Source organism: Miscanthus floridulus, chromosome 14 (assembly GCF_019320115.1).
Source record: "Miscanthus floridulus cultivar M001 chromosome 14, ASM1932011v1, whole genome shotgun sequence".
Lineage (NCBI taxonomy): Eukaryota > Viridiplantae > Streptophyta > Magnoliopsida > Poales > Poaceae > Miscanthus > Miscanthus floridulus.
In genome coordinates this window covers 45,154,164-45,166,972 of record NC_089593.1, presented here as the reverse complement: position 1 = coordinate 45,166,972, position 12,809 = coordinate 45,154,164, and positions in this window count along the sequence as shown.

Sequence of the window (12,809 nt, the reverse complement as noted above, 5' to 3'; positions counted from 1 at the left end):
CGTTCGGTGCTGCGTCTGGTGTATTGTGACCGGAGCATCCGGTCGATGCGCAGTCAGCCAAATATTTGAGCCAACGACTCTATTTCATGGGGGCTTCTATTTAAGCCCCATGGCCAGTTGAAGCTCACATATTTGGCCATTTTTATTGACATAGCAACCTTGTGAGCTTAGTCAAAGCCCTCCCACTCATCTCTATCATTGATTCATCATCTTTGTGAGATTGGGAGAGAATCCAAGTGCATTGCTTGAGTGTTTGCATCTAGAGGCACTTAGTATTCGTGTTTTGCTGCGGATTTCGCTTGTTACTCTTGGTGGTTGCCACCACCTAGACAGCTTGGAGCAGCGAGGATCATTGAGCGAAGGGTGGTGATTGTCTCCGGCTCCGATCATGGTGATTGTGAGGGGTTCTTGACCTTTCCCCGGCAGAGAGCCAAAAGATACTCTAGTGGATTGCTCGTGGCTTGTGTGATCCTCATCTTGTGTTGGTTGTGTGGCACCCTATTGAGGGTTTGACGTGAGAAGCCAATTAGCGCGTGAACCTCCAAGTGAGTGAATTGCCACAACGAGGACTAGCTTACCGGCAAGCAAGTGAACCTCAGTAAAAATCATTGTGTTCATCATTGATTCTGAGGTGATTGGTCTTCATTGTTATTCATCCTTGTGATTGATTGATTTCTTCTTATACACGGTGGTATAACCTTCTTGATCACTCTCTTTACTTTACCGCAAACTAGTTGACAAGCTCTTTAGTGTAGCTAGTTGTGAGAGCTTGCTTGCTTGGTTGGTGTGTCTCTTTAGTTAGCCTTTGAGAGCACACTAACATAGGGTAGTGTCATAGCTTTTGTGTGAATCGACACTATCTAAACTAGAATTGTGGTAGGTGGCTTGCTTTTTGAGTAGGCTAGCGCAACACTTGCTTCGCCTCATAATTGTCTAACTATTTTGTTAAGTGTTGTTGTAGAAATTTTATTAGGCTATTCACTCCCCCTCTAGCTATTAGGACCTTTCAAGTGGTATCAGAGCCGAGGTCACCGTGATTTGAGGCTTAACAACCTTCGGTGTAAAAATGGCTCAAATCAACAACACCAAGAAGCCACCTCTATTTGATGGCACAAATTATCCATATTGGAAGTCAAAGATGACCGCACATATCAAGTCAATCAATAGAAGAGTGTGGAAGGTGGTAGAAACCAAAATTGAGATTGAAGATCCGGAGAATCCCACCGCGGCCGAAGAAGTGCTTCTCCAAAACAATGATATTGCTCTAAGTGCTATTCATGATGCAATTGATGAAAGAACATTTGAGCAAATCAAGAATATTGAGATGGCACATGAAGCTTGGAAGAAGTTGGAAGAATCATTTGAGGGCACTCAAGGCGTAAAGGGTGCTAAGGCATACATCCTCAAAGAGAAGTTTGCAAGCTTCAAGATGAAGGAGGATGAGAGTGTGCCGGAGATGTTCCATAGGCTTCAAGTGCTTGTCAATGATCTCAAAGCACTTGGAGAAGAGGTGAAGGACAAGGACTTCTCCCATAAGTTCTTGAGGTGCTTACCTTCAAGATTTGGCACATTGGTCACCATTCTAGTAAGAAGCGGTTTGGACACTATGACACCAAACCAAGTATTGGGAGATATAATGACCGATGATACTTATAGAGATGATGATGAGAAGGAAGAAAAGATGGAGAAGAAAGATGACAAGAAGGATGACAAGAAGAAAAGCATGGCATTCAAAGCCACATCATCAAAGGGCAAAGCTAAGCAAGAGACATCAAGTGAAGAAGATGAATCTTGGAATGATGATGATGATGAGAAGATGGCTCTCTTTGTCAAGAGATTTGGCAAGTTCAATGTGAAGAAGGGCTACCGTGCTAGAAGGAAGAAGTCTTCATCCAAGAACAAATAAGAGTCAAGAAGGTGCTTCAAGTGTGGAAGCAAAGATCATCTTGTTGCTCAATGCCCATACAATAGCGACAATGATGATGACAACAAGAAGAACACAAAGAAGGACAAGAAGGAAAAGAAAGAGAAGAAGGACAAGATGGCATTCAAGAAGAAGAAGGGTGGTTCATATGTAGTCACTTGGGATAGTGATGGTTCCTCAAGTGATGATGATGATAATAGTGACGATAACAAGACCACCAAGAAGAAGGTTCTTGCAAGCATTGCTATAAATGAGAAGCCTTCTCTCTTCGAATCTTCATCATGCTTCATGGCTAAGGCCACTAAGGTACAATCTTGTGATGATGAAAGTGATGAAGAACATGATGATGAAAATGAACATGAAAATGAAAATGATAGTGATAATGATAAACCTACTAAAGATGAATTATTTGACATGCTAGAAGATGCTAGAGAACACTTTGACATCAAGAGAAGGGAATGCAAAAGCTTGCATAAGGAACTAAAGGACCTTAAGCAAGCCTTTGATGAGCTCAATGTATCTCATAAGAGGCTAGAGGAAGCTAATGAGAAGCTTGGCAAAGCTCACAAAAAGCTTGAAAAGGCTCATTCATCTTTGCTTGATGAGCAAAATAAAAAGAAGCATGTTGAAACTTGCAATGTAGGTTTAACTTGTGATATAATTGATGAATCACTATCTATGCCTATCATTGTTGCTCCTACTAACCCTTCTTGTAGTACTTCCACCTCCACCTCATCTAGTAGTGATGGTCTCACTTGTGATGCCTCACTAGTGGTTGAGAATGAGAACCTCAAGAAGGAGGTCAACAAGCTCACTCACACCTTAGCTAAGGCTTATGGTGGTGAGGACCGCTTGCTTATGTGCTTGGGTAGCCAAAGAGCTTCTCTCTATAAAGAGGGATTGGGCTACACCCCCAAGAAAGGCAAGGCGGCCTTTGCTCCTCACAAGACTAGTTTTGTGAAGAACAATGGTCGGTTTTGCATTAGTTACAAGCAAGTTGGTCATGTAGAGCAAAAATGCATGAATAAGAAATCACAAGCTAATGTATCCTCAATTAAGATTAATTCTTTCTATGTGCTTACTAAGGGTACAAATGGTGTGAAGGCTAAGTTTATTGGTAAACCATGGATGGGCTCAAAGAAGAAAGCCATTTGGGTACCAAAGAGCTTAGTGACTAACCTTCAAGGACCCAAGCAAGTTTGGGTACCTAAAAAGAATTGATCTTCTTTTGTAGGTCAATTACAAAGCCGGAGGAAGGCATTGGGTTCTTGATAGTGGGTGCACTCAACACATGACCGGTGATGCAAGAATGTTCAACTCAATCAACACCAATGACAATGATGGTTATGATAGTATCACATTTGGTGATAATGGCAAAGTCAACGTTAAGGGGCTTGGTAAGATTGCAATATCCAATGACATGAGCATATCCAATGTGTTGCTAGTAGAGAGCTTGAATTTCAATTTGTTATCCATGGCTCAGTTGTGTGATCTTGGATTCAAATGCATATTTGGGGTAGATGATGTAGAAATCATAAGTGTAGATGGCTCTAATTTGATCTTCAAAGGCTTTAGATATGAGAATCTATACTTGGTTGATTTCAATGCTAGTGAAGGTAGATTGTCCACATGCTTGTTCACTAAGTCTAGCATGGGTTGGTTATGGCATAGAAGGCTTGGTCATGTTGGAATGAAACAATTGAATAGATTGGTTAAGCATGACTTAGTTAAAGGCTTGAAAGATGTTGTGTTTGAGAAGGATAAACTTTGTAGCTCTTGTCAAGCCGGCAAACAAGTTGGAAACACCCATCCTAAGAAAAGCATGATGAGCACTAGTAAGGCATTTGAGTTATTGCACATGGACTTGTTTGGGCCAACATAATACACTAGTATCGGTGGTAACAAATATGGCTTTGTGATAGTGGATGATTACACTAGATACACATGGGAATTCTTTCTAGTGGACAAAAGTGATGTGTTTGCAACATTCAAATCATTTGTCAAGGGCATTCACAATGAATTTGAAACAACCATCAAGAGAGTTAGAAGTGACAATGGTAGTGAGTTCAAGAACACTAAAATTGATGAGTTATGTGATGAATTTCGAATTAGACATCAATTCTTGGCCAAGTACACTCCTCAATCAAATGGCCTTGTTGAGAGGAAAAATAGAACACTCATTGATATGGCAAGGTCTATGCATAGTGAGTACAATGTGAGTCAATCCTTTTGGGCCGAAGCTATCAACACGGCTTGCTATTGTTGCAACCGCCTCTATTGTCACCGATTGAAAGAAAAGACACCATATGAGCTCTTGAATGGTAGAAAGCCCAACATTGCATATTTTTGGGTCTTTGGTTGCAAATGCTATATCTTGAAGAAAGGCACAAGATTGGGCAAGTTTGACAAGAAATGTGATGAAGGATTCCTACTTGGCTATTCCACCACAAGCAAAGCATATAGAGTTTGGAATTTGGATAGTGGCACTCTTGAGGAAGTTCATGATGTTGAATTTGATGAAACCAAGGGTTCACAAGTAGAGAATGAGAACTTAGAAGATGTTAGAGGCATTCAACTTTCAAATGCCATGAAGAACATGGATGTTGGTGAATTGAGGCCTAGGCAAGTGAATGATGATGAAGATGATCAAGTGCAAGTGCTCTCTAACTCAAATGTACAAGATAATACAAATCAAATTAATGCAAGTGGATCTCATGACAATGAACAAGATCAAGTGGCTAGTACATCATCTCAACCCAATGATCAAGCAAGTGTAAGCAATCAAGTTCCAATCCTCCAACCAACCAATGTTGCAAGAGATCATCCATTGGACACTATCATTGGTGATATTTCTAGAGGTGTACAAACAAGATCAAGATTGGCATCATTTTGTGAACACTTCTCATTTGTGTCATCCATTGAACCAAAGAAGATAGATGAGGTATTGAAGAATGTTGATTGGGTAAATGCTATGCATGAAGAGTTGAATAACTTCACAAGAAATCAAGTATGGGAGATGGTAGAAAGACCAAAGGGACACAATGTGATTGGAACCAAATGGGTCTTTAGAAACAAGCAAGATCAAGATGGGATAGTAGTAAGGAACAAAGCAAGATTGGTAGCACAAGGCTATACTCAAGTTGAAGGTCTTGACTTTGGAGAAACATATGCCCCGGTTGCTAGATTGGAAGCAATTAGAATCTTGCTAGCCTATGCTTGTGCCCACAATATCAAGCTCTATCAAATGGATGTTAAGAGTGCATTTCTAAATGGCTACATCAATGAATAAGTATATGTAGAGCAACCTCCTAGTTTTGAAGATGATAAGAAGCCCAACCATGTATACAAGTTGAAGAAGGCATTGTATGGCTTGAAGCAAGCACCTAGAGCATGGTATGAGAGATTGAGGGACTTCCTCCTCCCTAAAGGGTTCATGATGGGCAAGGTTGACACCACTCTTTTCATCAAGAAGATTGGAAAAGATCTATTTGTATTGCAAATCTATGTTGACGACATCATATTTGGATCAACCAATCAAGACTTTTGTGATGAATTTGGAAAGATGATGGCTAATGAGTTTGAGATGTCCATGATTGGACAATTGAGTTACTTCCTTGGTCTTCAAATCAAGCAATTAAAGAATGGTACATTTGTGAGTCAAGGCAAGTACATCAAGGACATGATCAAGAAGTTTGGCATGATTGATAGCAAAGTCATTAGCACACCAATGGGAACCAATGGCAACTTGGATAGTGATGCAAGTGGCAATATGGTGGATCAAAAATTGTATCGGTCTATGATTGGAAGCCTACTCTATATGACCGCATCAAGGCCGGATGTCATATTTAGTGTATGCATGTGTGCAAGATTTCAAGCCTCACCAAGAGAAAGTCATTTGAAGGCTGCAAAGAGAATTTTGAGGTACTTGAAGCATACACCAAATGTTGGTTTATGGTATCCCAAAGGAGCAAAGTTTGAGCTAGTTGGTTACTCCGACTCGGATTATGCGGGATGCAAGGTTGAAAGGAAGAGCACCTCGGGCACATGTCAATTGTTGGGAAGATCACTTGTTTCATGGTCATCAAAGAAGCAAAATAGTGTGGCATTATCAACCGCCGAAGTCGAATACATATCCGCCGGTAGTTGTTGTGCCCAAGTACTTTGGATGAAGGCCACTTTGAGTAATTTTGGAATTAAGTTCAAGAAAGTGCCATTGCTATGTGACAATGAGAGTGCAATCAAGCTAACCAACAATCCGGTTCAACATGCAAGAACTAAGCACATAGATGTCCGCCATCATTTCATAAGAGATCACCAACAAAAAGGGGACATTTGCATTGAGAGTGTAGGCACCGAAGATCAACTTGCCGATATATTCACCAAGCCATTGGATGAGAAAAGGTTTTGCAAGCTAAGGAATGAGTTGAACATATTGGATTTCTCAAATATGTGTTAATGCCCCCCCCCACTTATATGACATGCCTCTCCTTCGAGCAATCCAAGGTAAAAGTTGATTGACATGGCATACATCCTTGTTGAGGACATATTTAGTGCATCTAGTCATTTCTCCACTTTATTAGGATCATTCATGAAAATCAAATGAATTTGATGTTTATATGGTATCACTATTGCTTCTATGCTTATTTTGATGTAGTGGTAGCATATGACATGTTTGTGGGCTTGTAAACCTAGTGTTTAATCTAGAAAATGAGCTATAAGTGTTTAACTCAACATGGTACAAGATAACCCTTATTTGGAGGTGTGAAGAAGCTTGTCCTTGGATCAAACCGAGTTAAATATCCTTGGCATATATTCTAGTTTGAACCAAATTCGAAACTTTGATCCTCATCTCATTGATTGACATTGATAATCTTGACCCTACAAGTAATACTATCTATATTTTGAACCTTTGTGGTCATTGATGACAAAGGGGGAGAGAAACAAAGATAGTAGTAAAGATATGACAAAGGAAAGGGATCAACTAAAAACTTTTGAGCACACAAGTAGGGGGAGCAAGCTCATGAACTTGTATGGTGCATTTGAATGTACATTTCATATGTTTGCTTGCATAACACAAGTTTTAAAATTCAATATCTATGCTTTTGTGGTGTATGATAGTTGTCGGTTTGAATGATGAAATGAAAAACTAGCATGCATAGGATATCTAGTGATTTCACTTCTAAATATTTCCAAGTGGTATTGAGCTAACCATGGTGCTAAGGATGGTATATTGGTGCACTCCGATTGGTATCATGCTTCAAAGATCCATCTTTTATACCTTAGCATCATTTGGTAGACATTATCTCCTATATTTCCTATCTGAGCATATGTGCAAGCTACTATCCAAACTCTTAGCACATATGTAGGGGGGGCAATTTCTACTATTTAGGGTTCATGAAACTTGTCCATATTCTTTTACACATGGTAAATATGCTTGGACAAGCAACATGGATTCAATTGAATTTTAATTCATATCTTTGTATAAGGGTTGTCATCAATTACCAAAAAGGGGGAGATTGAAAGCTCTAGTTTGATTTTGGTAAATTGATGAAACCCCATGTGCTAACCTAGTTTATCAAGTCATCATCAGATAGGTAGCACACTCCAAGTGATGAAGCATAGGCGAAGATCATGACAATGTTGATGGCATGGTGATGATCAAATGCTTAAACTTAGAAAAGAAGAAAGAGAAAAACAAAAGGCTCAAGGCAAAGGTAAAATTGTAGGAGCCATTTTGTTTCGGTGATCAAGACACTTAGCGAGTGTGATCACATTTAGGATCGATAGTCGTACTATTAAGAGGGGTGGAACTCGTATCGAAATGCGGTTATCAAAGTGCCACTAGATGCTCTAACTCATTGCATATGCATTTAGGATCTAGTGGAGTGCTAACACCCTTGAAAAATGTTTGTGCAAATATGCTAACACATGTGCACAAGGAGATACACTTGGTGGTTGGCACATTTGAGCAAGGATGAAGAAGATAGAGTTGAAAAGGAGTTAGTCACGCTGGTTACAGAGTGACCGGACGTGTCCGGTATGGTGACTGGACACGTCTGGTATGGTGACCGGACACGTCTGGTATTTGGCGATGAACTTAGCGACCGGACACATCCAGTATGAATCAGCAAACACAGTGTTCGGCAGATCAGTTGATCAGACGCTGGCAGTGTCTAGTCCGGTGTGATCGGACGCATCCGGTTGAGCATGGATGCTTACTGTACTCAACCGGACACTGAGGCTCAGCGTCTGGTCAGTTTTTAACTGACGTGTCCGATCGGCCCTAGAGGCTTACTGGACTCGACCGGACGCAACGGCTCAGCGTCCGGTCATTTGTGTTTGTGCGTCCGGTATGAGCGTCCGGTCATCGGCAAAATGGGTAGCAATGGCTAGGTTGGTTTGAACTGGACACGTGGCAGTCTGGGAGCTACCAGACACGTATGGTAGGCTGACCGGACACGTCCGGTATTCACGGTCAGAGCGTCCGGTGCTGCGTCTAGTGCATTGTGACTGGAGCGTCCGGTCGATGAGCAGTCAGCCAAATATTTGAGCCAATGGCTCTATTTCATGGGGCTTCTATTTAAGCCCCATGGCCGATTGAAGCTCACATCTTTGGCCATTTTTATTGACATAGTAACCTTGTGAGCTTAGCCAAAGCCCTCCCACTCATCTCCATCATTGATTCATCATCTTTGTGAGATTGGGAGAGAATCCAAGTGCATTGCTTGAGTGTTTGCATCTAGAGGCACTTGGTGTTCATGTTTCACTGTGGATTTTGCTTGTTACTCTTGGTGGTTGCCACGACCTAGATGGCTTGGAGCAGCGAGGATCGTTGAGCGGAGGGTGGTGATTGTCTCTGGCTCCGATCGTGGTGATTGTGAGGGGTTCTTGACCTTTCCCCGGCGGAGAGCCAAAAGGTACTCTAGTGGATTGCTCGTGGCTTGTGTGATCCTCTTGTTGTAAAGGTTGTGTGGCACCCTATTGAGGGTTTGGCGTGTGAAGCCAATTAGCGTGTGAACCTCCAAGTGAGTGAATCGCCACAACGAGGACTAGCTTACCGGCAAGCAAGTGAACCTTGGTAAAAATCATTGTGTTCATCATTGATTCCGAGGTGATTGGTCTTCATTGTTATTCATCCTTGTGATTGATTGATTTCTTCTTCTACACAGCGGTATAACCTTCTTGATCACTCTCTTTACTTTACCGCAAACTAGTTGACAAGCTCTTTAGTGTAGCTAGTTGTGAGAGCTTGCTTGCTTGGTTGGTGTGGCTCTTTAGTTAGCCTTTGAGAGCACACTAACATAGGGTAGTGTCATAGCTTTTGTGTGAATCGACACTATCTAAACTAGAATTGTGGTAGGTGGCTTGCTTTTTGAGTAGGCTAGTGCAACACTTGCTTCGCCTCATAATTGTCTAACTATTTTGTTAAGTGTTGTTGTAGAAATTTTATTAGGCTATTCACCCCCCCCCTCTAGCCATTAGGACCTTTCAACAGTTTGCGCCAAATGTGCCATAGGATCAAAAAATGTTTTGGATGCACGCAATGGTGCTCCTAGGTGGTGAGGCATAAGTGGAAGCTCATTTCAGTCCATTTGGAGATAGTGCTAATCTTGACGCAAGATAGGTGCATGGTTTGTGCCAACATACCGTAGGCTCAGAAAAATCGTTTTGGAGGCACTTGATGGACCTCCTAGGTGACGTGGGTCATATGGAATCTCATTTTGGTCTATTTGGAGACAGTTAGTGTTGGTGCCAGATAGGTGCACGGTTGGCGCCAAATGTACCATAGGCTCAGAAATCCTTTTGGACGCACCTGATGGTACTCCTAGGTGACAAAGCTCAAGTGGTAGCTCATTTCGGACCATTGGAGACAGTGTAATCTTGAGGCAAGATAGGTGCACGGTTTGCATCGAATGTACCATATGCTCAGAAATCATTTTGGATGCACCCAATGGTACACCTAGATGACGAGGCTCAAGTGGTAGCTCGTTTTGGACCGTTTGGAGATAGTGCTAATCTTGATGCAAGATAGGTGCATAGTTTGCACCGAACGTACCATAGGCTCGGAAATCATTTTGGATGCACCCGATGTAACACCTAGGTGACGTGCGTCATGTGGAATCTTGTTTTGGTCCATTCGAAGACAATGTTAGTGTCTATGCAAGATAGGTGCACGGATTGCTCCAAATGTGCCATAGGCTCAGAAATCATTTTGGACGCACCCAATGGTTCTCCTAGGTGACGTGGGTCAAGTGGAAGCTCATTTCGGTCCATTTGGAGATAGTGTATTCTTGATGCAAGATAGGTGCATGGTTTGCACCGAATGTACCATACGCTCGGAAATCATTTTGGACGCACGCAATGGAACTCCTAGGTGACGTGGGTCATGTGGAATCTCGTTTTGGTCCATTTGGAGACTGTTATTGTCGGTGCAAGATAGGTGTCTGGTTGGCTCCAAATGTACCATAGGCTCAGAAAACCTTTTGGACGCACCCAATGGTTCTCCTATGTGACTAGGCTCAAGTGGAAGCTCATTTCGGTCCGTTTGGAGATAGTGCTAATCTTGACGCAAGATAGGTGCATGGTTTGCGCCAAATGTCCCATAGGCTCAGAAATCATTTTGGACGCACCTGATGGTACTCCTATGTGACGAGGCTCAAGTGGAAGTTCATTTCGGTCTGTTTTGAGATAGTGCTCATCTTGACGCAAGATAGGATCATGGTTTGCGCCGAACATAACATAGGCTCAGAAATTGATTTTGTGGCACCAGATGGAACACCTAGGTGATGTGGGTCATGTGGAATCTCGTTTGGACTGTTTGGAGACTGTTAGTGTTGGTGCAAGATAGGTGCACGGTTTGCACCAAATATCCCATAGGCTCAGAAATGGTTTTGGATGCACCCGATGGTACTCCTACGTGATGAGGCTCAAGTGGAAGCTCATTTCGGTCCATTTGGAGATTGTGCTAATCTTGACGCAAGATAGGTGTATGGTTTGCGCTGAACATACCATAGGCTTAGAAATCATTTTGGAGGCACAAGATGGAACTCCTAGGTGACGTGGGTCATGTGGAATCGTGTTTTGGTCCATTTGGAGACTATTAGTGTCCGTGTAAGATAGGTGCACGGTTGGTGCCAAACATACCATAGGCTCAGAAATCCTTTTGGACACAACCGATGGTACTCCTAGGTGACGAGGCTCAAGTGGTAGCTCGTTTCTTTCCATTTGGAGGTAGTGTAATCTTGATGCAAGATAGGTGTATGGTTTGCATCGAAACGTACCATAGGCTCAGAAATCATTTTGGATGCACTCGATGGTACTCCTAGGTGACGAGGCTCAAGTGGTAGCTCATTTTAGCCCATTTGGAGATAGTGTAATCTTGACGCAAGATAGGTGCACGGTTTGTACCGAACGTACCATAGGCTCAAAAATCGTTTTGGACACACCCGATGTAACTCCTAGGTGACATGGGTCATGTGGAATCTGTTTTCGGTCTGTTTCGAGTCTGTGTTAGTGTCGGAGCAAGATAGGTTCACAGTTTTGGCCAAACGTGCCATTGGATTAGAAATCATTTTGGACGCACCCAATGGTGCTCCTAGATGACGAGGCTTAAGTGGAAGCTCGTTTCAGTCCGTTTGTAGATAGTGCTAATCTTGACGCAACATTGGTGCATGGTTTATGCAGAACATACCATAGGCTCAGAAATCATCTTGGAGGCACTAGATGGAAAACCTAGGTGACATGGGTCATATGGAATCTCATTTCAGTCCATTTGGAGACTGTTTGTGTTGGTGCAAGATAGGTGTACGGTCGGTGCCAAACGTACCATATGCTCAAAAATCATTTTGCACGCACCCGGTGGAACTCTTAGGTGACATGGGTCATTTGGAATTTCGTTTTGGTTCCTTTGGAGACAGTGTTAGTGTCGGGCAAGATAGGTGCATGGTTTGTGGTAAATGTACCATAGGCTCATAAATCATTTTGGACGCACCTAATGGTACTCCAAGGTAATAGCCTCAAGTGCAAGCTCATTTCGGTCCATTTGAAGATAGTGCTAATCTTGACGTAAGATAGGTGCACGGTTTGCGTTGAATGTACCATCGGCTCAGAAATCCTTTTGGACGCACCCAATGGAACTCCTAGGTGACGAGGGTCATGTGGAACCGTGTTCTAGTCTGTTTGGAGACAGTTTTAGTGTCAGTGCAAGATAGGTGCATTGTTTGCACCTAACGTACCATAGCCTCAAAAATCCTTCTGGACGCACCTGATGGTACTCCTAGGTGATGTGGGTCAAGTGGAAGATCGTTTCTGTCCATTTAGAGATAGTGTAATCTTGACGCAAGATTGATGCGCGGTTTACACCAGACATACCATAGGCTCAGAAATCATTTTGGATGCACCAGATGGAACTCCTAGGTGATGTGGGTCATGTGGAATCTTGTTTTAGTCCATTTAGAGACAGTGTTATTGACGGTGCAAGATGGGTGCACGGTTTGCGCCAAACGTGCCATAGGCTCAAAAATCAGTTTGGATGCATCGGATGGCACTCCTAGGTGACGTGGGTCAAGTGGAAGCTCATTTTCATCCATTTGGAGATAGTGTAATCTTGACGCAAGATAGGTGCACAGTTTGCATGAACGTACCATAGGCTCAAAAATCATTTTGTACGCACCTAATGGAACTCCTAGGTGACATGGGTCATGTGGAATCTCGTTTCAATCCATTTAAAGATAGTGTTAGTGTCAGTACAAGATGGGTGCACGGTTTGCGCCTAACGTCCCATACCCTCAAAAATTGTTTTGGACGCACCCAATGGTACTCCGAAGTGACAGGCTCAAGTGGAAGCTCATTTCGGTCCGTTTGGAGATTGTGCTAATCTTGACGC